The sequence below is a fragment of the Schistocerca serialis genome, chromosome 3, assembly GCF_023864345.2.
Source record: "Schistocerca serialis cubense isolate TAMUIC-IGC-003099 chromosome 3, iqSchSeri2.2, whole genome shotgun sequence".
NCBI lineage: Eukaryota > Metazoa > Arthropoda > Insecta > Orthoptera > Acrididae > Schistocerca > Schistocerca serialis.
This window is the reverse complement of record NC_064640.1, coordinates 538,937,597-538,965,257: the sequence shown is the minus strand read 5'-3', so window position 1 is coordinate 538,965,257 and position 27,661 is coordinate 538,937,597. Positions and strand designations below refer to the sequence as shown.

Here is a 27,661-nt window from a genome sequence, read left to right as displayed (position 1 = left end):
CACCACTGGTGATCGTCGAGGGGACACTGAATAGTGCACGGTACATCCAAACCGTCATCGAACCCATCGTTCTACCATTCCTAGACCGGCAAGGGAACTTGCTGTTCCAACAGGACAATGCACGTCCGCATGTACCCCGTGCCACCCAACGTGCTCTAGAAGGTGTAAGTCAACTACCCTGGCCAGCAAGATCTCCGGATCTGTCCCCCATTGAGCATGTTTGGGACTGGATGAAGCGTCGTCTCACGCGGTCTGCACGTCCAGCACGAACGCTGGTCCAACTGAGGCGCCAGGTGGAAATGGCATGGCAAGCTGTTAAACAGGACTACATCCAGCATCTCTACGATCGTCTCCATGGGAGAATAGCAGCCTGCATTGCTGCGAAAGGTGGATATACACTGTACTAGTGCCGGCATTGTGCATGCTCTGTTGCCTGTGTCTATGTGCCTGTGGGTCTGTCAGTGTGATCATGTGATGTATCTGACCCCAGGAATGTGTCAATAAAGTTTCCCCTTCCAGGGACAATGAATTCACGGTGTTCTTATTTCAATTTCCAGGAGTGTATATCAGACGTGTTTTCCTGTGGAGGAATCGGTTGACCTATGACCTTGCGATCAAATGTTTTCGGTTCCCATTGGAGAGACACGTCCTTTCGTCAACTAATCGCACGGTTTTGCGGTGCTGTCGCAAAACACAGACACTAAACTTATTACAGTGAACAGAGACGTCAATGAACGAACGGACAGATCATAACTTTGCGAAACTAAAGAAAGCAAAATTTTCAGCCAAGGGCAGATTCGAACTAAAGACCTCTCGTTCCGCAACTGTTCACGCTAACCACGGGACCACGGCGCTCCTCGGCTCACATCGCCCTTAATATTGCCTATCTTAGGCATGGACGACCCAGTTTGTATATTTTGCTTATTTTTTCATAGTTCCACACAACTTCTTCCTGTTTTCTCGATTGATCTGTGTTCAGTTTTTCAAGGCCTATCCACTGTGCCAACTTATAACTAAATCTGAGGGGGGTGCGATGGGGATGTTCCCTTGTCAGTTCCCCTGACCGACCCATTTACATCTAGTTACAGCACAATACTCATTCCTTTTGTACTGGCAGGTCCGCTTCTCGTGACATCTAGAAGTCACTTCTGCATGACATGAGGGGGAGGAGGGGGATACTTTTGACGAGTTAGTATACTCCTTAAATATTTCCCTAGTTAAACTGCAGCTGATAATTACGCAGTTGCTTTCATTAAAATCACCATTTCTACTGCGAGTGAATCGTAGCGTATACTAGCAAGAGAAATTCTCCATCGCACCCCCCTCAAATTTAGTGGTAAGATGGCCCAGTGGATATCCCGTCAAAATCTGAACACAGATCAAGCTTGAAAACAGGAAGAAGGTGTATTGGACTGTAAGAAAAAGAAGTAAACGCTAAACAGTGAACGGTCCCAGCTCAAGATGTGCGACATTGAACAGCCACGGAGGTCCATGTTCAAATCTCCCAAACCACCACACAGTGCTTTGAACAACGAACTCACTTTTCTAGATTCTCATCGTTATTTCTACATTTCCATACATACGAATACGCACTTCGCAAGATACCGTGTGCGAAAGTCGGAGGGCTCCACGTACCACTAATAGTCATTTCCCTTCCTGTTCTACTCGTAAAATGGGCGAGGGAAAAACTACTTCTAAAAGTCTCCGTACGAGCCCTAATTTTTCACTTCTTCGTTTCGTGGTTCTTAGGCGAAATGTTCGTTGGCGGAAGCAGAATCGTTCTGCAGTTGTCCTCAAAATTTTCCAAATATCCATTATACTGCCTCGCGAAAAAAGCGTCTTGTTCCCTCCAGGGATTCCCATTTGATTTCACGAAGCATCCCCGTAATACCTGCGTGTCGGTCGAACATCCCAGTAACGAATCTAGCAGCACGCCTTTGAATTGCCTCGATATCTTCTTTTAATCCGACTTGGTGGGACCTCGAGCAGAACTCAAAAATGGGTCCCACTAGCGTTCTATATGCCTTCCGCTTTACAGATGAGCTATAGCGTCCCAAAATTCTCCCAATAAAACGAAGACGAGCAGTCCCCTTCCCTACTACCAACCTGACGTGCTAATTCCATTTCACACCACTTTGCGACGTTACGCCTAGACATTCAATCGATGTGACTGTATCAAGCAGCACCACATTAACTCTTTACTCGAATGTTACGAGATTGTTTTTCCTACTCATCCACATTAACTTACCTGTTTCTACACTTAGAGAAAGCTGCAATTCATCACTCCAATTAAAAGTTTTGTCCGTGTCAACTTGTGTCCTCCAACAGTCACTCAATGACGACACCTTCCCGTACCCCACAACGCCATCAGCAAACAGTCGTAAATTACGCTCTCCGTATCCCTCAGATAATTGGCTCTGAGCACTATGGGACTCAACTGCTGTGGTCATCAGTCCCCTAGAACTTAGAACTACTTAGACATCACACACATCCATGCCCGAGGCAGGATTCGAACCTGCGACCGTAGCAGTCGCACGGTTCCGGACTGCGCGTCTAGAACCGCGAGACCACCGCGGCCGGCTCTCAGATAATTAACGTACATAGAGAATAAGAGCGGTCCTATCACACTTCTCTGGGGTGCTCCTGCCGATCCTCTTGTCTCTGATGAACAACTGTCGGCGAGGACAACAAACTGTGGTATTACTTAAAACGTCTTCCAGCCACACACATATCTGGGAACCTAATCCGTATGATCGGACCTTCGTCAACAATCGGCAATGGGGCAGCGTGTCAAATGCTTTTCGGAATTCTCGCAATAGTGAATCTGCCTGTCTATGGTTCGCAGGATATCATCTTAAAAAAGAGCAAACTGAGTGTCGCACGAGCGATGCTTTCTAAAACCGTGCCGATTCGTAGACATCAGCTGCTCGTTCTCAAACAAATTTATTATACTCAAACTCAGTACATGTTCAAGAATTCTGCAGCTAACTGATATTGGTCTGCAATTTTCCGAGTCCGTTCTTTTACCCTTCTTATATACGGGAATCATCTACGCTTTTTTTCCTAGTCTGTTTGGGATTTTGCGCAGGATGAGAGATTCACGATAAACACTAGGTAAGGGGCCAATGCTGCAGAGTACTCTCTGTAAAACCGAACTGGGATTTCACCTGGACCTGGTGAAATATATGTTTTCACCGATCACTTGCTTCTCTAAGCCAGGGATGCCTATTTTTGTGTCCATGCGGGAGACGGGGCGACAGTCAAACGACGGCATGTTTGTACGATCATCCTGCGTGAACGATTTCTTAACGCGAAATTTAAAATCAAATGGTTCAAATGGCTCTGAGCACAATGGGACTTAATATATGAGGTCATCAGTCCCCTAAAACCTAGAACTACTTAAACATAACTAACCTAAGGACATCACACACATCCATGCCCGAGGCAGGATTCGAACCTGCGACCGTAGAGGTCGCGCGGTTCCAGACTGTAGCGCCTAGAACCGCTCGGCCACTCCGGCCGGCGCGAAATTTAAAACTTCAGCTTTCTTTTTGCTGTCTTCTATTACCACGCCTCTAAGTGACATGTTTAATTTTAAATGAGCGAAAATACAATAAATAAAACGCTTTACTTTTTTTCACGAATCGAGATAATACTTCACAGGTCGCAAACAAGGCGTTCAATTGAGCAATTATATGTGTAATGTTAGTTACTGAACCGACCACTACCAAATCTAGCAGCACATTTCTGAATTGTTTCGTTTTCTTGCTTTAATCAGACCTGGTGGCAATCCAAAATACTCGAGAAATACTCACGACTAGGTGGCAACAACGTTCTATACCTACTCTCCTTTACAACTCCGCTTCATTCTCTCATAACACTCCCAACAAACAGTAGTCGATCTTTCGCACATCTCTACGACTGATCTTATGTTCTCGTTAAGCTAAGTGACTGAGTCAAGCAGCATACCATTTTTATTATACTGGCAACCCTCTACCCGACTTCGTACGGGTAGCAAAATGTATTTATGGCCGGGGGAACTGTCTGGTGCAGCGATAATTCTGATTACGGGACGCTGTGTAGATTTCTGTTAAATTCAGAAAACAACGTTGGTCAACTGAATTTTATTACTTACACAGAACGTAAAGCATTCTGCACCGCCCACCAGGAAAGTTCTCAGGAGGCATGAATGTTATCAGTCCCATACTTAATTGGCGTTTGGAGTGACACGTCGTGAGAATTATGGGAGCACATCAAGATGAAATTAATCCGTTTACTTCCAATGTTAATATTCTGTGCTACCCCACATACATCCAGAATGAATAAATATATCGAGGCGAGTTTTTTGCCAAGTTATAGCGGAAAAAATGGCGAATTTCCTGACGTGCGCATGTTAATTTTATCTTTTATAGGCGCTGAATTACGTCACCGACATTGTTTTTTAATGGAACTATACGCTTTATTCTGCGGCATTTGAAAGAAGCTTCCACGAGAACTTCAACGAAATAACACGTATGGGACTTGATCAAATAACATCAAAATAACACCGCTGCCAACCACTGTACCACTGCCTGGAGAACAGATTCCACAAATGACACAAAATGCAAGCAAACACCTAATTTCGATAGAATTTGTGTGTTTACTATCACGGCTATCATACCACGGGCTCAAAACGTTGCCATGATAATTACTACAGGCTGTAAAGGGATTCTGGAGGAACATCACTGCACGCTGAATTTTATCTGGAGTTAACGGGAGCACGGGCCCGTTTTGTAAGGCATGGCATTCCTTCAGGAGTTGTGTTTCCTGACAGACCTTTTGTTTTAATTTTCGCCACAGATAAAAGCACAGAAGTGTTAAGTTTCGTGAGTACGCTGGGTATTTTGCGTTTTCTGAACGACCGTTCCAATGCTCTCCGTCAAATGTCTTACAAGGGCCTGTCATTACACGTGCAGAATGTGGGCATCCATCATGTTGGTATCACACTAATTGCTCTATGTCCAACGGGATGTCTTAGGAACTCGAGACACTTGAGTGTATTTCGATTCCCATCAATAAACCATGGAGCAATGAGCGCGTCTTTAAAAATACGCTCCAAACGTTGATAGACCAAGAGCGTTGTTTTTATCCATTTCTTTGAGTCAGCGTAGATTTTCACACATCTCGCATCACTTCGTATTTTTCATACATAGTATTCGGAGAACTGTAACCAATTTTGTGTTGGAAGTCGTTGCCATGAAGCTGTAAATGCAGTGAAATGTGAAGAGGATGAAATGCGATGGACTGTAGCGTTCGCAGAACATTCGTTGCGTTGATCCCTTTCGTACTTCCGAGACGCCTCTTACCGACATTTGCACTGTGTGTGACTGCTGCTAAAATGTTCTAATAGTTTTGCCATAAACGATATTCAGTTTTTCGACTGTCGCATATACTGTGAATGTCTCAACAGCTTTACGAACAAGCTATCTGATTGCTACAACAGCAGAACATAGACTGATGGGCTCAAGTGCACTGGTAAACACAAGAAACGTACTTGAGTTACTTGTACGTGTCTACTTATATTTGGTATAATAAGGCAGATGTTTGCAGAACTTTCTCCTGACGGTGAGACAGTGGTTTGCGGTGCTATTATCTTTATACTATTTCATCTAGTCCCACAGATGTTACAGCGTTGACATTATATTAGAAGCTTCCTTCAAATGGTACAGGGAAAAGTATATAGTTCCATTACAAATGACTATGTGTCATTAAAATTACTTGCGAACGTCAGGAAATTCCCTACAACTTAGCGAAAACCGCCCTCGATATATTTATTCCTTCTGGATATATGTGGGGTGGCCTATCTTAGCTGCCTCACCCTGTATATTTTAGTCATTTTTGCGACTCTTTGTTGCAACTCTTTGTCGTGCACTTTTATGCCAGACTTTGTTGCCCTATCATGCAAAGTATCGTGTTCGCACCTATATTTGTTTCAAGGACGGCAGGAAACTGGAACCTGAGCCCTGTGCTCCGCTGCTCAAAAACTTTCTTTTTGCGAACGATGCAAAGCTATATCCCATGCTGAAGTAGTTTTCCCGGAAACTTTTACTTTTGGCATAAAAAATTCAAAACCTCAGATTTTAGATTCGCATTTTTTTCGCTATGCAACTGTTCTACAACGACTGCAACCAACTGGACGTCACTTAGGTGAATTGCGTGTCCCTAACAAATTAGCCATCTGGGGAAAGGGGACCTATACTGTAATGTGGAACTCGAAACATTTATTCTCTGGCGAATCTTCACATCACTGTGAGGTGAATGCTACGTGAAAAGGTAGTGTGGAAAAAAAGGTATGGCCGGATTCCATCCTGCAACATTTCTCATTCCAGGCACACACTTTAATGGTAGACCACCAGGACCAGTAGAGGGTTTGATCAAGCTTTGCTGCCCTCTTGAGTCACTGTGCACTCTAGAAGTGTGGCGGCATAGAGGTCGGGCAGGTAAGGGTATCATGTACAGACACCGTCGAAGAGGATCTCCAAGTCGGTGAAGGAGAAGATCATTTCCCTCTGTTTATACTCTTGGAGCCTTCCCGGTTGGCAGAGGAAGACTAAGACGTTTGTTGGCTGGAGGGACATAGGAAGTCTTCGTGGGAGTATACCTTCTATTGCAATGGCACCATTTCATAGTGGCGGAGGAATTTCTATTCATCATAATACAGACAATTTCTACAACACATTTATAAATTATATTCCGAAGCCTTCCTCTTGAATTAGTGTATCTATTAGTCAATATAGAGTGAATCCTCCGAAACTTGCACAGCAAATCTTGCAGAAGTGGAAAGTGCTATTGTTGTGGTTTTCACAGAATGGACTGACTGGTAGTCAGGGGCTTGCATTGTTAGCCAATAAATAGATTGTACTAATACTTAGAAAGTGTATTGTTCGTGCAAACATACGCCTTTTAAATGGAACAATGCCTAATGATATTAACAAAGTAAAAGTAGGGTAAATTAGAATGTCAGTGGTGTTTGTTGCAGGATTCTAGTGTGACTCGTTCACGAGGTATCGTATTTTGAAAAGTTTCCACGTCGACACTTGTGCCATTCAACGTACGTAGTTGCTAGGTAAATGTCATGTTTGCTTACAGTTTGGCTGTGTGTTCCTTGAGTGCATCGCGACTTGCTAGTCAGTGTGTGGCAGTCCAAGCAGTAGGTCGTGAGTGGACGACAGCGTTTACCAGTACAGAAAAAGCCGACATGTTCATGGTGTATGGAGTGTGTAGGAGAAATGTAGTTCTTGAAATTTTAAACATTTGATTGGCTGTGATCCAGCAACCGTACGCTATTTAATTATAGGACGTATATACAGCCACTTCGGTTGCACAAAATTTCGTCAATTGACCACGGTTCGATTGCACTAGGGCAATCTAATCGTGGTGAATTGACAAAATTTTGTGCAATCGAAGTGGCTGTATATACGTCCTGGAATGTAGATCGTTCTTGTACGGTGGATGCGGCAAGATATCCCAACAGACGTCAACCATCTCGGGAATTACTTATCAACTTCCTCTACCAGTTACGTGAAAGTGGTGGTGTAACACCTAGATAACGTAACTGAAGGAAGCGAGTGACTGCTGTTGCAGTTGATCCGCACGTTAGCTCCCGCGCAATCGCACTAGCAAGTGGCATTAGTGAGGCAAGTGTACTACACATTCTCCATCGACATAGGTTTCATCCCTATCACATGTCCCTCCATCAAGAGCTGCGAAGAAACGATTACGATAATCGTGTTAACTACTGTACATTGCCATTAAGGCAGGATACTCCAGATGGATCATGTATCTTGTTTAGTGATGGAGCCAGATTTACCAATGATGGCCAGGCAAACCGCCGAAACATGCACTATTCGTCTGTTGACAGTCCCCGTTGGCTTCGTCAGGTGAAACTTTAGCAGCGTCCGTGGAGTGTAAACGTGTGGTGAGGGATGGTGAACCATCACCTGATAGGCCCGTGTTTCATAGATGGAACAATGAACGCGCCCAAGCATTGCAGCCTACTAACAGATCACCTTCCACGGATGCTAGATGAGGTCCCTCTGCAGACTAAGAGGAATCGTATGGTACCAACATGATATCTGTCAAGCCCATAGGGCACGTCTTCACGAACTGTTTCCAAATCGTTGGATTCGAGCCCTTTCCCCGGGTTTGACGCCTTTAGACTTACCTTTGGGGAAAGCTGAAGGACGCTGCCTAAAAGGACTTACCAGCTACACCCGATGATATGCTCCAACGTATTAGTGCAGTCTGCTCGGACATCTCCGCTGAAATGCTAGCCAGACTGCAGCAGTCGTTCCATACAGACAAGCGTCCATTGCCGCTGCCGTAGTCGTTTTTAACACAATTTGTAATGGTCAGTTGTCTCGTTATTGGTCAGAATCCAAATATATGGTGCACGCACTTGTGTTGTTCTTTAGTGTGTGGTACTACAGGTATCATACAAGTCTCTGAATGGGAACTTTTCAAAATACGCTATCTCGTAAAAGACTCTCACTAGAATCCTGCAACAAACACCACTGACAGTCTAATTTACTCTACTTTTAGTCTGTTAATGTCAAGAGGCGTTGTTCCATTTAAAAAAGTATTTTTTGCATAAAACATACAGTTGAAAAGTATTATTACAATCTGTTTATTGGCTAACAATACGAGCCCTGAGTATCAATCCATTCTATGAAAACCGCCCATCAATAGCACTTTCCATCGCCGAAATATTTGCGCAGCAAGTTTCAGGTGATTTACATATATATCTGGAGGTTTGTACATGAAAATAATGCATCTCCTACTGATTGGAACTAACTTTTATTTACAGTACAGTTAAAGCAAGGCACCACTCATCGTACTAAAAAGCAGTTCTGTTTAAGTCATCCCGAATCCTTGTACAGTCACTCACACCCAGACATCAAATTCATAAAAAAAGAAAAAAACATGAATCGATAACACTATGTACCTTTGCTGCCGATAGCATACTGTTTACACATTTGGGAGATAAAATGCTGATCCGTTACACTGAACGCGGAAAGGAGCTTCTGATAAAATACATGCCATACTTTTTTCCTCTGTGAAAATTGGGCTACAGGCTGGCCATTTTGAATTTTTAAAAGTAAGTATAAAATAAACCATTGTTCATACCTGTGATTCATAGTATTGTACATGTAATGTCCATCACATCCTTTGTCATACTAACTGAAAGGCCAGAAGTATGGACGTGCATACGTCACATAACCTGTATACGAGTAGATATGGAAGACACACAGGACCCCTATTAGAGTCAGAGCTTGATACTGATTTGGAAGAATTGCAATCAAATAAGGTTCATTGGACACATAAAATTGCTTCAGATTATCTACATTCTTTGGGGAAGCGGCAACCAAACAACTCTATAAGGTGGTGTGTACAATCTTTGAGACTGGAGAAGAATCATCAGACTTCCGGAAAAATATCATCCATACAATCACGAAGTACAGGTAAGTGTGAGACCCATCGTACAGTCAGACTAATAGCTGATGCATCCACATGGCTGACAAGAATAATATACAGAAGAACGGAAAAGAAAACTGACGATCTTTTAGAAGACGATCAGTTTGGTTTTAGGAATGGTAAAGGCAACAGGCCGGCAATTCTGACGTTGCGTTTGATAATGGCAAGACTTAAAAAAATTAAGATACGCTCGTTGGCTACAACAAGCGTTCGACACTGTGAAATGGTGCAACACGTTCGAAATTCTGAGAAAAATAGGAGTTAGCAATGGGAAAAGGCGGATAATATACAGAGTGTGTCTCCAAAAAGTCGTGAGGTGCATTTTCTCTGGTGCTTCTGCAGAAATTTACGATTTCGTTTTTGCATTGTGTAACTGGAGACCGTCCAAGCAAATAGCGTTCATCAGGTATATCATGCGACGCTCAGCGTCGACGGAAAGAGTCAGTTTGTTTCCCGTTACAAACAAAATTAATTTTAAAGAGGAATTTTACGTGCCCATTTGATAGAGAGATCCCAGATTACTCTAGTCCGATATTTGTTTTATCGATAAGTATTAGCACGGGCAGTAAAACAATAAGAATGGAAGATCTTGAACGAAGAGCTCGAATTAAAAAGGTTGTAAGACAGGGATGTAGTCTTTCGCCCATACTGTTCAAACTATACACTGAAGGAGCAATGAAAGAAATAAAAAGGTCAGGAGCAGTATTAAACCAAATTCAAGGTGAAAGGATATCAAAAGACATCAGTGACAAGATTCGCTATGACACTGCTATCTTCAGCATCTCCTGAATGGAATGAACAGTCTAGTGAGCACACACCATGCACTGAGAGTAGACCAAAGAAAGACGAATGTAATGAGTAGCAGAAGTGAGATTAACGATAAAATTATCAAAATTGGAGCCTACTAAGTTGGTAAAGTTAAGCAACTCTGACACCTTGGAAGCATACGACCACCCGACGGAAGAAGCAGGACCATATAGCAGAGAAGCACATGCAAGCATGGCATTCCTGACCAATAGAAGTCAAACGTAAGACTCAATCTGAAGAAGAAATTTCTTATAATGTTCGATTGGAGCACAGCATGTATGGCAGTAAACCAATGACTGCAAAAAAACTAGAAAAGAACTAAAGTGATTTAGATTTGTTGCTATAGAAGGATGTTGAAAATTAGGTGGACTGAAAACATGTTGTTGTTGTCTTCAGTCCTGAGACTGGTTTGATGCAGCTCTCCATGCTACTCTATCCTGTGCAAGATTCTTCACCTCCCAGTACTTACTGCAACCTACATCCGTCTGAATCTATTTAGTGTATTCATCTCTTTGTCTCCCTCTACGATTTTTACCCTCCACGCTGCCCTCCAATGTTAAATTTGTGATCCCTTGATGCCTCAGAACATGTCCTACCAACCGGTCCCTTCTTCTTGTCAAGTTGTGCCACAAACTCCTCTTCTCCCCAATTCTATTCAATACCTCCTCATTAGTTATGTGATCTACCCATCTAATCTTCAGCATTCTTCTGTAGCACCACATTTCGAAAGCTTCTATTCTCTTCTTGTCCAAACTATTTATCGTCCATGTTTCACTTCCATACATGGCTACACTCCATACAAATACTTTCAGAAACGACTTCCTGACACTTAAATCTATACTCGATGTTAACAAGTTTCTCTTCTTCAGAAACGCGTTCCTTGCCATTGCCAGTCTACGTTTTATATCCTCTCTACTTCGACCATCATCAGTTATTTTGCTCCCCAAATAGCAAAACTCATTTACTACTTTAAACGTCTCATTTCCTAATCCAATTCCCTCAGCATCACCCGACTTAATTCGACTACATTCCATTATCCTCGTTTTGCTTTTGTTGATGTTCATCTTATATCCTCCTTTCAAGACACTGTCCATTCCATTCAACTGCTCTTCCATGTCCTTTGCTGTCTCTGACAGAATTACAATGTCATCGGCGAGCCTCAACGTTTTTATTTCTTCTCCGTGGATTTTAATACCTACTCCGAATTTTTCTTTTGTTTCCTTCACTGCTTGCTCAATATACAGATTGAATAACATCGGGGACAGGCTACAACTCTGTCTCACTCCCTTCCCAACCGCTGCTTCCCTTTCATGCCCCTCGACTCGTATGATTGTCATCTGCTTTCTGTACAAATTGTAAATAGCCTTTCGCTCCCTGTATTTTACCCCTGCAACCTTTAGAATTTGAAAGAGAGTATTCCAGTCAACATTGTCAAAAGCTTTCTCTAAGTCTACAAATGCTAGATATGTAGGTTTGCCTTTCCTTAATCTATTTTCTAAGATAAGTCGTAGGGTCAGTATTGCCTCACGTGTTCCAACTTTTCTGCGGAATCCAAACTGATCTTTGCCGAGGTCGGCTTCTACCAGTTTTTCCATTCGTCTGTAAAGAATTCGCGTTAGTATTTTGCAGCCGTGACTTATTAAACTGATAGTTCGGTAATTTTCACATCTGTCAACGCCTGCTTTCTTTGGGATTGGAATTATATTCGTCTTGAAGTCTGAGGGTATTTCGCCTGTCTCGTACATCTTGCTCACCAGATGGTAGAGTTTTGTCAGGACTGGCTCTCCCAAGGCCGTCAGTAGTTCCAATGGAATGTTGTCTACGCCTGGGGCCTTGTTTCGTCTCAGGTCTTTCAGTGCTCTGTCAAACTCTTCACGCAGTATCGTATCTCCCATTTCATCTTCATCTACTTCCTCTTCCATTTCCATAATATTGTCCTCGAGTACATCGCCCTTGTATAGACCCTCTATATACTCCTTCCACCTTTCTGCTTTCCCTTCTTTGCTTAGAACTGGGTTTCCATCTGAGCTCTTTATATTCATAGAAGTGGCTCTCTTTTCTCCAAAGGTCTCTCTAATTTTCCTGTAGGCAGTATCTTACTGCTAGTGAGGTAAGCCTCTACATCCTTACATTTGTCCTCTAGCCATCCCTGCTTAGCCACTTTGCACTTCCTGTCGATCTCATTTTTGAGACGTTTGCATTCCCTTTTGCCTGCTTCATTTACTGCATTTTTGTATTTTCTCCTTTCATCAATTAAATTCAATATTTCCTCTGTTATCCAAGGATTTCTACTAGCCCTCGTCTTTTTACCTACTTGATCCTCTGCCGCCTTCACTACTTCATCCCTCAGAGCTACCCATTCTTCTTCTACTGTATTTCTTTCCCCCATTCCTGTCAATTTTTCCCTTATGATCTCCCTAAAACTCTGTACAACCTCTGGTTTAGTCAGTTTATCCAGGTCCCATCTCCTAAATTACTACCTTTTTGCAGTTTCTTCAGTTTTAATCTAGTCATTAACCGATAGATTGTGGTCAGAGTCCACATCTGCCCCTGGAAATGTCTTACAATTTAAAACCTGGTTCCTAAATCTCTGTCTTACCATTATATAATCTATCTGATATCTTCTAGTATCTCCAGGATTCTTCTTTTATGATTCTTGAACCAAGTGTTAGCTATGATTAAGTTATGCTCCGTGCAAAATTCTACCAGACGGCTTCCTCTTTCATTTCTCCCCCCCCCCCCCCCCCCAATCCATATTCACCCACTATGTTTCCTTCTCTCCCTTTTCCTACTCTCGAATTCCAGTCGCCCATGACTATTAAATTTTCGTCTCCCTTCACTACCTGAATAATTTCTTTTGTCTCATCATACATTTCATCAATTTCTTCATCATCTGCAGAGCTAGTTGGCATATAAACTTGTACTACTCTAGTAGGCGTGGGTTTCGTGTCTATCTTGGCCACAATAATGCGTTCACTACACTGTTTGTAGTAGCTTACCCGCATTCCTATTCATTATTAAACCTACTCCTGCATTACCCCTATTTGATTTTGTGTTTATAAGCCTGTAGTCACCTGACCAAAAGTCTTGTTCCTCCTGCCACCGAACTTCACTAATTCCCACTATATCTGACTTTAACATATCGATTTCCCTTTTTAAATTTTCTAACCTACCTGCCCGATTAAGGGATCTGACATTCCACGCTCCTATCGGTAGAACGCCAGTTTTCTTTCTCCTGATAACGACGTCCTCCTGAGTACTCCACGCCCGGAGATCCGAATGGGGGACTACTTTACCTCCGGAATATTTTACCCAAGAGGACGCCATCATTTAACCATACAGTAAAGCTGCATGCCCTCGGGAAAAATTACGGCTGTAGTTTCCCCTTGCTTTCAGCCGTTCGCAGTACCAGCAGAGCAAGGCCGTTTTGGTTAGTGTTGCAAGGCCAGATCAATCAATCATCCAGACTGTTGCCCCTGCAACTACTGAAAAGGCTGCTGCCCCTCTTCAGGAACCACACGTTTGTCTGGCCTTTCAACAGATACCCCTCCGTTGTGTTGCACCTACGGTACGGCCATCTGTATCGCTGAGGCACGCAAGCCTCCCCACCAACGGCAAGGTCCATGGTTCATGGGGGTAGGACTGAAAACATAAGGAATGAAATTTTCTGCGGAACCGACGACAAAGGAACATATGGGAAACACCGACATGAGACAGGATGTTAAGTCATGTGTTAACAAATGAAGTAACAACTTCCACGGCAGAAGAGGCAGCCGTAGAGGGTAAGAACTGTGGGGGAAGACAGAGGTTGTAATACATCCAACAAATAATGGAGGATGTAGAGGGGAAGTGCTATTTTGAGATGAAGAGTTTGGCACAAGGGAGTAATTTGTGGCGGGCCACATGAAAACAGTCAGGTAACTGATGACAACAAAAGAAGGCTGCAGATATAGCTTATCTCACGCTTAATGCTACATGTGGGCATTCTCTGTTACTTAGAAGCATAAAAACAATTTACTTTATAATTGTATCATTATCATTACTGCAATGTGAAAAATACGAGCCATATAAAAAGGCATATTGAGTAAGATATTCTTTTCAACAGAGACGGCCAAGAAAACAGCACACTAGCAGTACAGTGCTCCTTCATGCACGCATCTCTCTCTCGCGTAACTGCACGCTTCCCCCATCGCCAAGCTGTCGAAGTGGGCAGATGGGAAACAGTGAATGTGCCATATTTACCTCGTAAAGCTGTCGCACTATATACGACTCGCTTTCATATTTTATCACAAGCAAAACAAATTTTCAGTATTATTTATTTTTGGCGCACTGAAGACAATTTTTATCTGGAATAATCTGTCAACATACGCAGACAATTTCACAGATTTTCGCATTCTGGTTATCACATAATCGTGGCTGACAAAGTTCCATAATCGAAAAAAGCCTTTCACATACATATGTTGGTTGAAATATTTAATAACGTTTGCAACCTCGTTGTGGAGACATGATAACTCTCCCAAAGGAAAACAACACAGATCTAATAGACAGGTCTGACGTAAATGAATGTGTCTTTAATGGGAATTATAATGTAGATCAATCTGTCCCATCTGCACATGCACAGGGGCATTTACTACTGAAACAGTCTCCGAAAGCGATAGAAAACATATGTAAAATTGGCAATATCCTCAAAGCGTTTAGAAAACTATCCTCATAACGCTTTCAAGGCCACAATGAATTCTTTGATACTCGTGTTGTCTGTAAACACCAGGGAGCTAGGGAAATGGACGGTGTATTTACTCGACATTTGTTCTTTCCACAATGCGATTTTTTTTTAAATGTGTTCCCATCAAATCAGAAGTAAGTTGTTTCTTACCTTACAATATCTTACACTGAGCAGTGAAGTCCACTTAACATGTGACATCTGCAATCTATTCCGTAATTTTTGATTTTCATTCCTGCTCTTCGTTTCCAACAGCTGGTTTTAAATCGAAAAATCGTTCCAAGTATGTTCCTTCACTTAACCAACACACTTCACAGTAATAATATTTCCATTATCTTCATTCAATTCCATCGAAAATTTACCAATTTCATCACGAGCTTCATGCTTGCAAATTTACCGCAAAGTCCTTCTTGATGTAATGGACAATGAACTCCTTCTGTCGACTGCTGTAACATTTTGCTCTTTCATTATCAACTAAATCTTTAAATTTTTTCTGCATTGTATTGTAACGTCATTCCATAGCAAATTTGCGGAACCTGTACATTGTGCGACTGCATAATAGATACGGGGCATTATCAATCTTCTGTCATTCCCATTCATTTTTAAAGACTTGTGAAAGTAGATCGCTAGACTGCCTCTTTTTTGTGCAAACAGCCACTGGGCTTTGAACTTCCTTTATACCACTAACAAATAGCGACGGGTAGACGGCGCTGAAACCACGATTCTGTCGAAATGAAGAGAGTTGTGCCGACTGGAAAATACTAAATGAAATGGAGCGCTGTACCTGGTACATCCGAGAACGACCAAGCAAAGGCTAGACTGGCCGAGCCTCGGGCCGCATGCGTGCAGCTCACAAATAGCAAACATTATTTTTTAAACTGACAATGCATAAAATGATTTTTCATATTAGAACAGAGAACAAGCAGAATTTAAACGTTAAAACAACTAGAACCAGTGCAATATACGTACGTAAGGGGGCTTATTGTAGACTTAAGTTGACGTGTGATTTGAGACTTTCTCGGCGTATTCCATTCGTGAAATCTTCTCGGGTGATCAGCCGAGTAAAGGCGTCGTCTTCTCGCAACGTTTCGAAGGGTTTCGTACCCATCATCTTCAAGCGAAGATGATGGGTACGAAACCCTTCGAAACGTTGCGAGAAGACGACGCCTTTACTCGGCTGATCACCCGAGAAGATTTCACGAATCGGTGACGTTTTTCTTTCTGCCGTAGGAAGTTTTTGTTGATCGTACATCTGCTCGTTTTCATACGAAGGTTAATGGATAGTCAAGGCCATTTTTGTTTCTAGTGTTATACAGTCCCTTCCGTCACTTGGTTGGAATGAAAAGTCTATTGCGTTGAATGTATCTAGGAAGATTGCTAAGTTAACCGTATAATTTTCCCTGAGAGCCGTAAGGCATGGCAAAGAGCAATTAACGGTGCAGCTAGTGGGGCAAGCAATTGCACCGCCAACTGGTGGGGCATTGTGATTTGGAGCCTATTCGGTGCCGGCGGCCGGCCGTAGTGACCGAGCGGTTAAAGGCGCTACAGTCTGGAACCGCACGACCACTACGGTCGCAGGTTCGAATACTGCCTCGGGCATGGATGTGTGTGATGTCCTTAGGTTAGTTAGGTTTAAGTAGTTCTAAGTTCTAGGGGACTTATGACCACTGCAGTTGAGTCCCATAGTGCTCAGAGCCATTTGAACCATTTTTTCGGTGCCGGCAACCAGCGGCGACACTATCAGCTTATGGTGGAACCCGTTCACTGCCCTACCAACTATGAAGGAGCATTGTGGTAAACGTAGGGACTTGTGGTGCCTCTACTCGCCCATGGTGAAGCACGCACATACGATACGTGCTCCAGCTGCATAATATGTTTGTTTACTACAACGCAGTGTACGTTTTACTTTTTGCACCTCATTACGGTAGCGTTCACGTTTTTTCAGTTAATATGGAAATACCAAATAGTATCATGCACGAAACTTTCAGACATATTAAAACTATATGCCGGACAGCAAGCTCTTCTCTACCCTTACGGTCTTCACAGAAGTAGAGGTGTTGGTTTCAAGATAGAGTCCGCCACATAGTTTTAATCTGCTAGGAAGTATCAATCAGTGCACACTCGGCTGCAGAGTGAAAAATTCATTCTGACAATACTATGCAGTTTTGCATGTGAACATGTATTATTTCTTGCTTTATAAAAAGTGGTACACGTATTAAAATATTTATTTAGTTGTCTGTTTTCATACAGTTTATTTACTATCAATTATTGTTGTCACTAATCAGTAATAAAATATTTATCGAAATCATAAGTAACTACAGAAAACTTGAGACAAAATAAAAACTATGGCACGAATTGCTTCAGCAAGGTCCTATTTTTCTTATGTTGGAACACACTTGTTTAATTGTGTTGAATTACATTGCACTTTCTTTCATTTAGTCAAGCCACGCGTAAAACTATTTTGAAATTCGAAGATGAAGGAAAAAATTACTGTCGTCTGCACTTACTGTATATCGTTGCATTTTCCTAACCTCTAGGTTTTTTCCTTTTTAATAGAACTGAAAGGAGAAAAGGTTCTCCACAGGGTGCTATGATCTCAACAAACTATTCCCATATCAGAAGTGAGCAATTGTTCGTAAGTTTCGCTACCAGTTGATCAGTGAATGAATCGCCATGGCGCCACTAGCTGCCTCCGGCTAATAACAGCCGTAAGTACTTCGTATGGCGATTTGTGTATGAGGGACTATTATTTTGAGGAAGTGACAAGAACACGTTTCCAAGAACATCTTCCGTCTAAAATAAGCACATATTCTCTTTCCTGTTAGATGATTCAAGCTTGCGATTGGTTCAAATGGGGACTTCAAATAAAAACAATCAAAATTTATGTTTTAAACCTCCCGACGGGTCTCACATATGATAACGTTCAACTATACGCAGAAAAGCACTTTCCAGGTCTTGCCATAATTTACATTCTTAAGGATTTCTGGTGCTAAGCGGAACAGCAGTCTTGTTAGAAACTAGGTGTAACATCTGTGCTAGTTCAAGTATTTACGATGTTACTTTTACTTCATTGATACAAGTACAAACAGGGAAATGATGCTCTCACCCCGATAGTGATTTTATAAAATGATTTCGTAAACATCGGAGGATCACCAACGGCTAGTGAACTGTTTCCAAGTCAACACGACACGAGTAGGCTCTGACGGCTATTTATCACGCTCGGGTCGTTGCTTGGAAACACAGAATTTCGCATGTTTGTTTTCGTGTTATATAAACCATATTTACTCTAGCAAATATATGTTCATATCAACAGCATCTTCAACATTACAACTCAGTCGTGCATGTTCACTAAGGCGCTGATGTGCTGGTGCTGAAACGGAGCAGGTTTTGTATTTGAGACACATGTTCGCGGAGCTTTTCTGGTTTCTTGGAATGTCCCCGCTGCGTGCGAGGAAACAGAAGCCTTTAATAAAGACCATAATGGCAAAGGGGAGCTATATTTACAGTATTTAGTATCTGTCACGGTCGACTCACAGATGCATATGCTTGACATGGAAATCATGCTATGTGTACATTAACGAAAATACTCGTTTGATGTCCAAACACTCCTGTCTTAAAATCAAAAACGTCAGACCATGTTAAATCTGTCATTATCAACTCCTAATACCCATTACACTGTGCACTACATGTCTGTGTGTCGGTAACGGTAAAATCATTTTTGTGGTTGCTTCTAGCAATCATACCCACCACACACTAATCTCTCCCCTCACCTTTCCATTAAATAAGATTAAGAATTGGAAAAAATACGATCAATCACGTCAGTATGTCTTTACGGTTTCCTCACACTATTTATTAAAACAGATTATGCATTAATATATGTCGACTGAAGTGACGAAAATGTGTACCAAAGCCGAGATTCGAACCCGGGTCTGCTGCTCTCCAGGCAGATGCGCTAACCACTACGCCACCCTGGTACAGTGACTTTTGTAGAGCTGCACGGACTACCCTAGCACGCCTCCCTCCTCAATCCAAATTCTCATTCACGTCTCAGCCCATATGGTATTTCCCCTATACTCCCACAGCATTGCAGAGGCTATCCAGCTGCACTGGAATAGCACCTCAGCATCTATCGAAACTGGGGATCCTGTCAAACTCAGGCAGACATCGGTGCTTTAATCAAATGGAACTACATGGTTCCACAGACCTTCCAAGTTATAAGCATCTATGATGTATCTATGTGCATGCCCAGCCCGCACTGGTACTTCATAGTAGTTCGTGAGCTATCTTTCATTATTAGAAGCAGTAAACCGTCCTCTTCTTGAAGCTGTTCTGTTCGTCGGCATCATTTACTTTGCTTTTTAATCTTTAAACAGCAACTGCAAGGAAGCTCTTATGGTCGTAATAGGCTAGGAGTGAGATAAGAGAATATGTTTATTGTGATCTATTGCTACGAAGATCAACTGTGAATTAAATACCGAATAATAGAACGCATTGCGGTTCCAATTTGCAGCCAACGCAGGCCGCTTAATCTTTCACAACCGTATACACGGAAAGGGTACAAACGCTAAAATGACAAAGGACTGCTACATTTTGTTAGTATGTTACACGTCACAAAGCCACCTGGAGTTACCGAACATGTATCGTAAGTAGATTTTAAAGCTTTGAGAATTACACATGTCGGTAATGGTACAAAATTACTGGTAATTGCGAACAGATGATCGAATCTTGCTCCTAGCAGCCACGCACGTCCGCCAAGCATACATCTAAGCACAAGGTTTAAAGTGAAATTACGCAATCAAACGAGTAGCCAGGTTACATCACTAGCTATTCTACACTGTCTCAGAGCCCTTTTAAAAAAGGGGTTTTTAGTACAGAATCAACAGCGTAATTCGTAGCTGACCTAACTGAAGTTTGTCAGTGTTGGGGGACAAACAATACAAGAACATTATATCGACAGCACTTTGAGTAGTTTGGACAGGAACTCACAACATGTTGTTGTACCGCCGTCGAGGGATGGATTTTATAGAAGTCGTCTATTACGACAAAGCCGATATGCATATGATACTAGTTGTATGGTTTCAGAGTGTCAATGACAGAACAGGCTACACATGTTTTTGCAATGTAGTCAACGATATGCTGAAACATTAAAAATCTCCAGACAATTTCGTTCTTCTGCTAGGCAATATGCAGCTGATGTAGCACTACTACCACGCTAAAGGATTTTTGTGTTAGTTGTAAACAATTTTGCTTTTGAAGTTCTCTAGCGGGGAAAATCTGTGCCATTTTAGAAGTTACACATAGCCTGCATGGTTTTAACAACAATGAATTCTACGATTTATGATCAATTAACTTACAGTTCAATGAAATTTAAATGTCCTATGAAATACTGCAAACCTTTTCTATCGGTCTTTAATCTCTATCCACTTCAACGTCATTTATATGATGAACGATTTTTCAATGCAATTGTTTCTGTAAACGATGTGTGGTAAATAGCATAGCCGATGTCGCGTATTAAGATATTGATTCGTATCGGAACAAAAAATGACTGCGTTAAAGCCTGTTCTTCACCCTTGTTGTCACACATGACTAAAGGCCACTCCAGTAACACATTTACACAATCAAACTCGGGATAAAAAGCCAATTGGTTGGTATATACATCTCCACATTTTCCAACAGGGAACATTTGCCACAAATGTTATGCCTGTTGTTTACAAGAAGGATGTGACCACACAACATGATAACATTTGCTGAGATTTCACATAATATACAACTCCTCACAGCTTAGTAAATGAGTGCTGTAGTGCGTCATACATCGAACACAGCTCTCCAGTCTGTTGTGCACTTCTGTGTTTTACCCCTATATTTCAAAATGCTCAATCGATCTCTCCTGGAAACATTGAAAAACAGACAACAATTCTGACACAGGAGAATCACTATGCACTGTGTGGTAATATACATATATCAGATACAAGCGATTGCTTAAGACACCCACCCCTATACTTGCTAAAAAATTGGATTAAGTCATTGCATATACAAGGAGAATTATAAAATTAGCTCGCTCTTACCTCACTCCTATCCTGTTACGACCAAACAAGAGGGGTAAGTTCTTCCATCACCTTTCCATACTCCGCTAAGCTTTCTTCACAAAACAACAACCGTTCCAAACGCCAGCAAAACGTGTTACTTCTCTCATTCCCGGCACAACACATTCACAAACTGCACAGTATTAGCCCGGTTTTGACATTCTTCTCATAGAAACAAACACAAATTTCACATATCGCAACTACTTTCAAATTTCTGTGTACACTACTCTAACACAGGATATGGCGGTTTCACTTGTACCAGCTCTACCAACACAAACTGGGAAATGTATAAGAGAAGTCTGAGGCATCACTGGTGGTCAACTGATTAGAATTTCCGGGCAGAACAATCACATTACAACGAAAATTCAAGAATATCTAGAATGTTTTTAAAACGAAGCTTATTTTTTATGTTAATCCCTAAAATTATTTTTTTCATATATGTGCCTGTTATAGTTTAGTTTAATAAGAAGGAGATAAAAAACTTAATAATTAGTCTAGAACTATGTGTGAGTTTGATATTTATCATCATTCAATGTATCCGAAAAATTTAGTTCTGCAATGTTGTCATCATGTCCCACAGTGTTCTATCAATGAAGATTTACTTTTAACTCGCCGCCATATTGCTTACTACGTCAACAGATGGCAGCACGAGACAGCTGCGCCGCGTCTGCGCCAGCTGCACGCGGGCGTCAGTGACCCTCTCGCTCAATTGTTCCCGATAGATGGCGTCCAAAGATGCAGCGGCGTCATTCACGAAACCTTTAGTCAGCAACGAGAAGGTTGGTTAGAACATCTCATTGCTATTAGCGCTGTTGCGTTTCCCTGACCTGAGAACTGGCTTACCTAGTCTACGTAGTGCATACTACGGCATACCGAAAACTACATACTGTGATGTCACTTAGTGTTTTTACACTTATGTAAATCATTGTCAAGGACGCAGTCGCATTAATTGTGAGAATGAGCAAAACCAACTGAGATCGAACGCCTGATCATCTTGATTTATGACCTTGCGCTCGCTCCCACAGCCTCCACGTGTAAAGTAAAGTCATCCACATCATTCCTTTCAAATTTAAAAAGTTTAGTTATTGTGTCACTCTCCAATCACTTTTTCCAATACGCTATTAAACAAGAATCGCGAGAGGCCATCCTGTTTCAATTTCAGATAAAGGAAGATTATCCAGAACCGTGCTTCCCAGACTTTGCAAGACCAGAACGGAATCAGATGTCAGTCAATACTGCCAATAAAGTTCAGACTGAAAAAAAGGATGAACACATCTCTTAAAATAACTAAAGATAACGTAATATACTCAACATTTAAACCAATAGATCTCACGTGCTTATTTATGAAGTCTGGAAATAATGATTAAAAGAGACGGTTGCTACCGGTTTTTTTTTATTCGATTTTGTGTCCGCCAGTACACATTGTATGTCATGTTCCAAATTCATTCGATTTCTAGCTTCTGTATTCATTGCTACTATAGTCGAAAATCCACGTTTACATGTGTAAGTAGTAGCGAACTGGAGTGGTAATCTAACAAATTTTTCCGAAGATGATGGATACTTTCCATCGACTTTCCGCCAAAATAAAATAAATTCTTTTCTTTTATCCACTGTGGTCTGAGAACACCGCGGCTGTTTCCGTAAATATTACTGACAAAAAAATTGCAACCAGCCATGCTTTCAAGTTTTTTCCTCAAAGATATAAAATGTGAATTCTCTTTTACGAAAAAATATTTTTACAAGGCGAAATCATAAAGTTTCAATTACCACCCTGAAAAATTAACTTACGTAATGAATTATTTGTTTATTTGTGGGTACAAGTTGCAGACCTGATACAAATTGAATCCCCCACCCCCCCTCGCCCACCATGGACCCCGCTAAAGGTGGCAAAATTAACCGTTGCGATCCACTGACAGAACGGAGAGGCGCTCCTCCGCTCCTCTGAAACAGGGTTTCACTGTTGTTACGCGAGAAGTAAGTGCTCTGCGAAACACTGTTAATAACACGGCATGTTTTTACGACATTTTGACGATATTAATTAGTTTTTAATTTTATTATGAGTTCTATGTTAATAGTTATGATTTAAAACTGAGGTAATCAGTGAATGAAACAAGTTTTCTCAGTTTTTAAAATTTTATTAATCTTTAAAATAAACAAGATGTTCCATGAAAGTGCCATGATTTGCAGTGTTCCGTCAGGGGAAGAGTTTGAGAACCACTGCTATCGTGGCGTCAGTGGCGTCCTACGGCATTGTGGCGTGACGATTTCAATGCGTAACCAGGACTGCAGACATTATATACCTGCAAACAAAAACAAAAATTAATCACACAACTATATTATTTGGAGGCGATAGTTAAAACACTGTGATAACCCTTTGTAGTGTGTTGCCTTCTTCGAGTCCAAGAAACTGTGATGTGGTTTGAGACTCAGTATGTGAAAATGTTCCTTCATTTATACCCTTGTGGATTTTTTAAATCCGGAAAACAGTTGCTATAGATTTTGTCAGTGGTAGCTGTTATGACTGAATAGAGAACAAAAGAAATGATCTGAATATTGTGTCTCAAACTGAAAGCTTTCTGTCCATAAGTATTACCACTTTTGACGTATGATATTGAGACAAGGACTTTAATTACGAAACAATTAAAAACTGAAGATTGCTCACCAAACAATGGAAGGAAGCATGATGGCAATTACAAGGGGACACAAGAAAAAAAATTATACTGAACAGGCTGGAATGGAGGGCTGTAATAAAAATTAAGTGAAGAACGGCAGAACATTCACGCACCCAGTCTCCTCAGTCAGCCTATAATACAGTATATGCGATTTTTATAATTTGTTTTTGGAAAAAACAATGAAGCAATCAACGTCAACCTTTTTGCACATTATTTATTGATTCTTGGACAATATTTTCTGATTTCTTAAAGAAATTCATTCATCATTAAGTCCCCCCATCCGAGGAGTTAAAGTTGCTCTGTCCAAAATGAAGTGTGTCCGTGATGGAGGTCCTGCACTCTGCAAATCTTGTCTGAAATCAAAATAAAAACAATTTTCTTAATCAGTGTGATACTGCGCACGGTGTAATAGCACTGTTTTACGAGGCAAGCGACTTTCAATCAAAATGTCACCTTTGTACGGGAATATACATAATGAATGTACGAGTGAAGGGTGTACACACATGGTTGATGACATGTGGAAGTTTGGTCTGGCCGTTAGTAATGCTCGGATAGCCCAATGTCAAGACGACCACTCGGGATAAGCGGGAAATCCGGGTTCGAGTCCCAGTCTGACACAAATTTTCATTGTCTTCATTCCATTACACAACTGATGGTTGTCCATATTCGCAAATGTGAATCCATCTCATGTAAGATGTAGTTTTGTCGACCGTTTTTGGTCACATTTTTTGCAATAACTAATGAATAAATTAAAATAAATAATAGCAAATCTCCTTGCGGACATGCACAAGGAGTACCCTACTGCCCATTAAAATTGATACACCGCGAAGCCGACCTGCTACAGACGCTAAATTTAACTGACAGGAAGAGGATGCTGTGATATGCAAATGATTAGAATTTCACAGAGCATTCACACAAGGTTGGCGCCGGTGGCGACACCTACAACGTGCTGACATGAGGAAAGTTTCCAACCGATTTCTCATACATAAACAGCAGTTGACCGGCGTTGCCTGGTGAGACGTTGTTGTGATGCCTCGTGTAAGGAGGAGAAATGCGTACCATCGCGTTTCCGACTTTGATAAAGGTCGGATTGTAGCCTATCGCGATTGCGGTTTATCGTATTGCGCCATTGCTGCTCGCGGTGCTCGAGATCCAATGGCTGTAAGCAGAATATGGAGTCGGTGGGTTCAGGAGGGTAATACGGAACGCCGTGCTGGATCCCAACAGCCTCGTATCACTAGCAGTTGAGATCTACATCTACATCTACATGACTACTCTGCAATTCACATTTAAGTGCTTGGCAGAGGGTTCATCGAACCACAATCATACTATATCTCTACCATTCCACTCCCGAACAGCGCGCGGGAAAAACGAACACCTAAACCTTTCTGTTCGAGCTGTGATTTCTCTTATTTTATTTTGATGATCATTCCTACCTATGTAGGTTGGGCTCAACAAAATATTTTCGCCTTCGGAAGAGAAAGTTGGTGACTGAAATTTCGTAAATAGATCTCGCCGCGACGAAAAACGTCTTTGCTGTAATGACTTCCATCCCAATTCGCGTATCATCTGCCACACTCTCTCCCCTATTACGTGATAATACAAAACGAGCTGCCCTTTTTTGCACCCTTTCGATGTCCTCCGTCAATCCCACCTGGTAAGGATCCTACACCGAGCAGCAATATTCTAACAGAGGACGAACGAGTGTAGTGTAAGCTGTCTCTTTAGTGGACTTGTTGCATCTTCTAAGTGTCCTGCCAATGAAACGCAACCTTTGGCTCGCCTTCCCCACAATGTTATCTCTGTGGTCTTTCCAACTGAAGTTGTTCGTAATTTTTACACCCAGGTACTTAGTTGAACTGACAGCCTTGAGAATTGTACTATTTATCGAGTAATCGAATTCCAACGGATTTCTTTTGGAACTCATGTGGATCACCTCACACTTTTCGTTATTTAGCGTCAACTGCCACCTGCCACACCATACAGCAATCATTTCTAAATCGCTCTGCAACTGATACTGGTCATCGGATGACCTTACTAGACGGTAAATTACAGCATCATCTGCGAACAACCTAAGAGAACTGCTCAGATAGTCACCCAGGTCATTTATATAGATCAGGAACAGCAGAGGTCCCAGGACGCTTCCCTGGGGAACACCTGATATCAGTTTTACTCGATGATTTGCCGTCTATTACTACGAACTGCGACCTTCCTGACAGGAAATCACGAATCCAGTCGCACAACTGAGACGATACCCCATAGGCCCGCAGCTTGATTAGAAGTCGCTTGTGAGGAACGGTGTCAAAAGCTTTCCGGAAATCTAGAAATACGGAATCACCTTGAGATCCCCTGTCGATAGTGGCCATTACTTCGTGCAAATAAAGAGCTAGCTGCGTTGCACAAGAACGATGTTTTCTGAAACCATGCTGATTACGTATCAATAGATCATTCCCTTCGAGGTGATTCATAATGTTTGAATACAGTATATGCTCCAAAACCCTGCTGCAAACCGACGTCAATGATATAGGTCTGTAGTTCGATGGATTACTCCTATTACCCTTCTTAAACACTGGTGCGACCTGCGCAATTTTCCAATCTGTAGGTACAGATCTATCGGTGAGCGAGCGGTTGTATATGATTGCTAAGTAGGGAGCTATTGTATCAGCGTAATCTGAAAGGAACCTAATCGGTATACAATCTGGACCAGAAGACTTGCCCGTATCAAGCGATTTGAGTTGCTTCGTAACCCCTAAGGTATCTACTTCTAAGAAACTCATGGTGGCAGCTGTTTGTGTTTCAAATTCTGGAATATTCCATTCGTCTTCCCTGGTGAAGGAATTTCGGAAAACTGCGTTCAATAACTCCGCTTTAGCGGCACAGTCGTTGGTAACAGTACCATCGGCACTGCGCAACGAAGGTATTGACTGCGTCTTGCCGCTTGTGTACTTTACATACGACCAGAATTTCTTCGGATTTTCTACCAAATTTCGAGACAATGTTTCGTTGTGGAACCTATTAAAGGCATCTCGCATTGAAGTCCGTGCCAAATTTCGCGCGTCTGTAAATTTTAGCCAATCTTCGGGATTTCGCGTTCTTCTGAACTTCGCATGCTTTCTCCGTTGCCTCTGCAACAGCGTTCGGACCTGTTTTGTGTTCTATCTCTTAGCAATTTATGAGGTATGAATCTCTCAATTGCTATTGCTACTATATCTTTGAATTTGTGCCACATCTCGTCTACACTTGCATAGTCAGTTCGGAAGGAATGGAGATTGTCTCTTAGGAAGGCTTCTAGTGACACTTTATCCGCTTTTTTAAATAAAATTATTTTGCGTTTGTTTCCGGTGGATTTGGAAGAAACGGTATTGAGCCTAGCTACAACGACCTTGTGATCACTAATCCCTGTATCAGTCATGATGCTCTCTATCAGCTCTGGATTGTTTGTGGCTAAGAGGTCAAGTGTGTTTTCGCAACCATTTACAATTCGCGTGGGTTCGTGGACTAACTGCTCGAAATAATTTTCGGAGAAAGCATTTAGGACAATCTCGGAAGTTGTTTTCTGCCTACCACCGGTTTTGAACAAGTATTTTTGCCAACATATCGAGGGAAGGTTGAAGTCCCCACCAAGTATAACCGTATGAGTGGGGTATTTATTTGTTACGAGACTCAAATTTTCTCTGAACTGTTCAGCAACTATATCATCGGAGTCTGGGGGTCGGTAGAAGGAGCCAATTATTAACTTAGTTCGGCTGTTAAGTATAACCTCCACCCATACCAATTCGCACGGAGTATCTACTTCCACTTCACTACAAGATAAACCACTACTGACAGACACAAACACTCCACCACCAATTCTGCCTAATCTATCT

The 27,661-nt window shown here is 41.8% G+C and overlaps 1 protein-coding gene, 1 long non-coding RNA gene and 1 other non-coding gene across 3 annotated transcripts in view; all 3 read right to left on the bottom strand.

Annotated features, from left to right (window-relative positions):
• The window catches only part of LOC126470412 (zinc finger MYM-type protein 2-like), a 444,979-nt gene extending 423,637 nt beyond the window's left edge, over positions 1–21,342 (bottom strand). The window contains exon 1 of the mRNA XM_050098266.1: positions 21,106–21,342. The gene's annotated coding sequence lies outside the window, so the exon portion shown is untranslated. The remainder of the gene's footprint in view (positions 1–21,105) is intronic.
• On the bottom strand, positions 18,943–19,014 carry Trnas-gga (transfer RNA serine (anticodon GGA)). Its single transcript has one exon. It is a non-coding gene; the product is annotated as a tRNA-Ser (tRNA).
• Positions 21,343–23,287: 1,945 nt separating the features above from the next.
• LOC126469536 (uncharacterized) overlaps positions 23,288–27,661 on the bottom strand; it is a 90,766-nt gene continuing 86,392 nt past the window's right edge. Inside the window, exon 3 of the long non-coding RNA XR_007586006.1 lies at positions 23,288–23,423. This is a non-coding gene — a long non-coding RNA (uncharacterized LOC126469536). The remainder of the gene's footprint in view (positions 23,424–27,661) is intronic.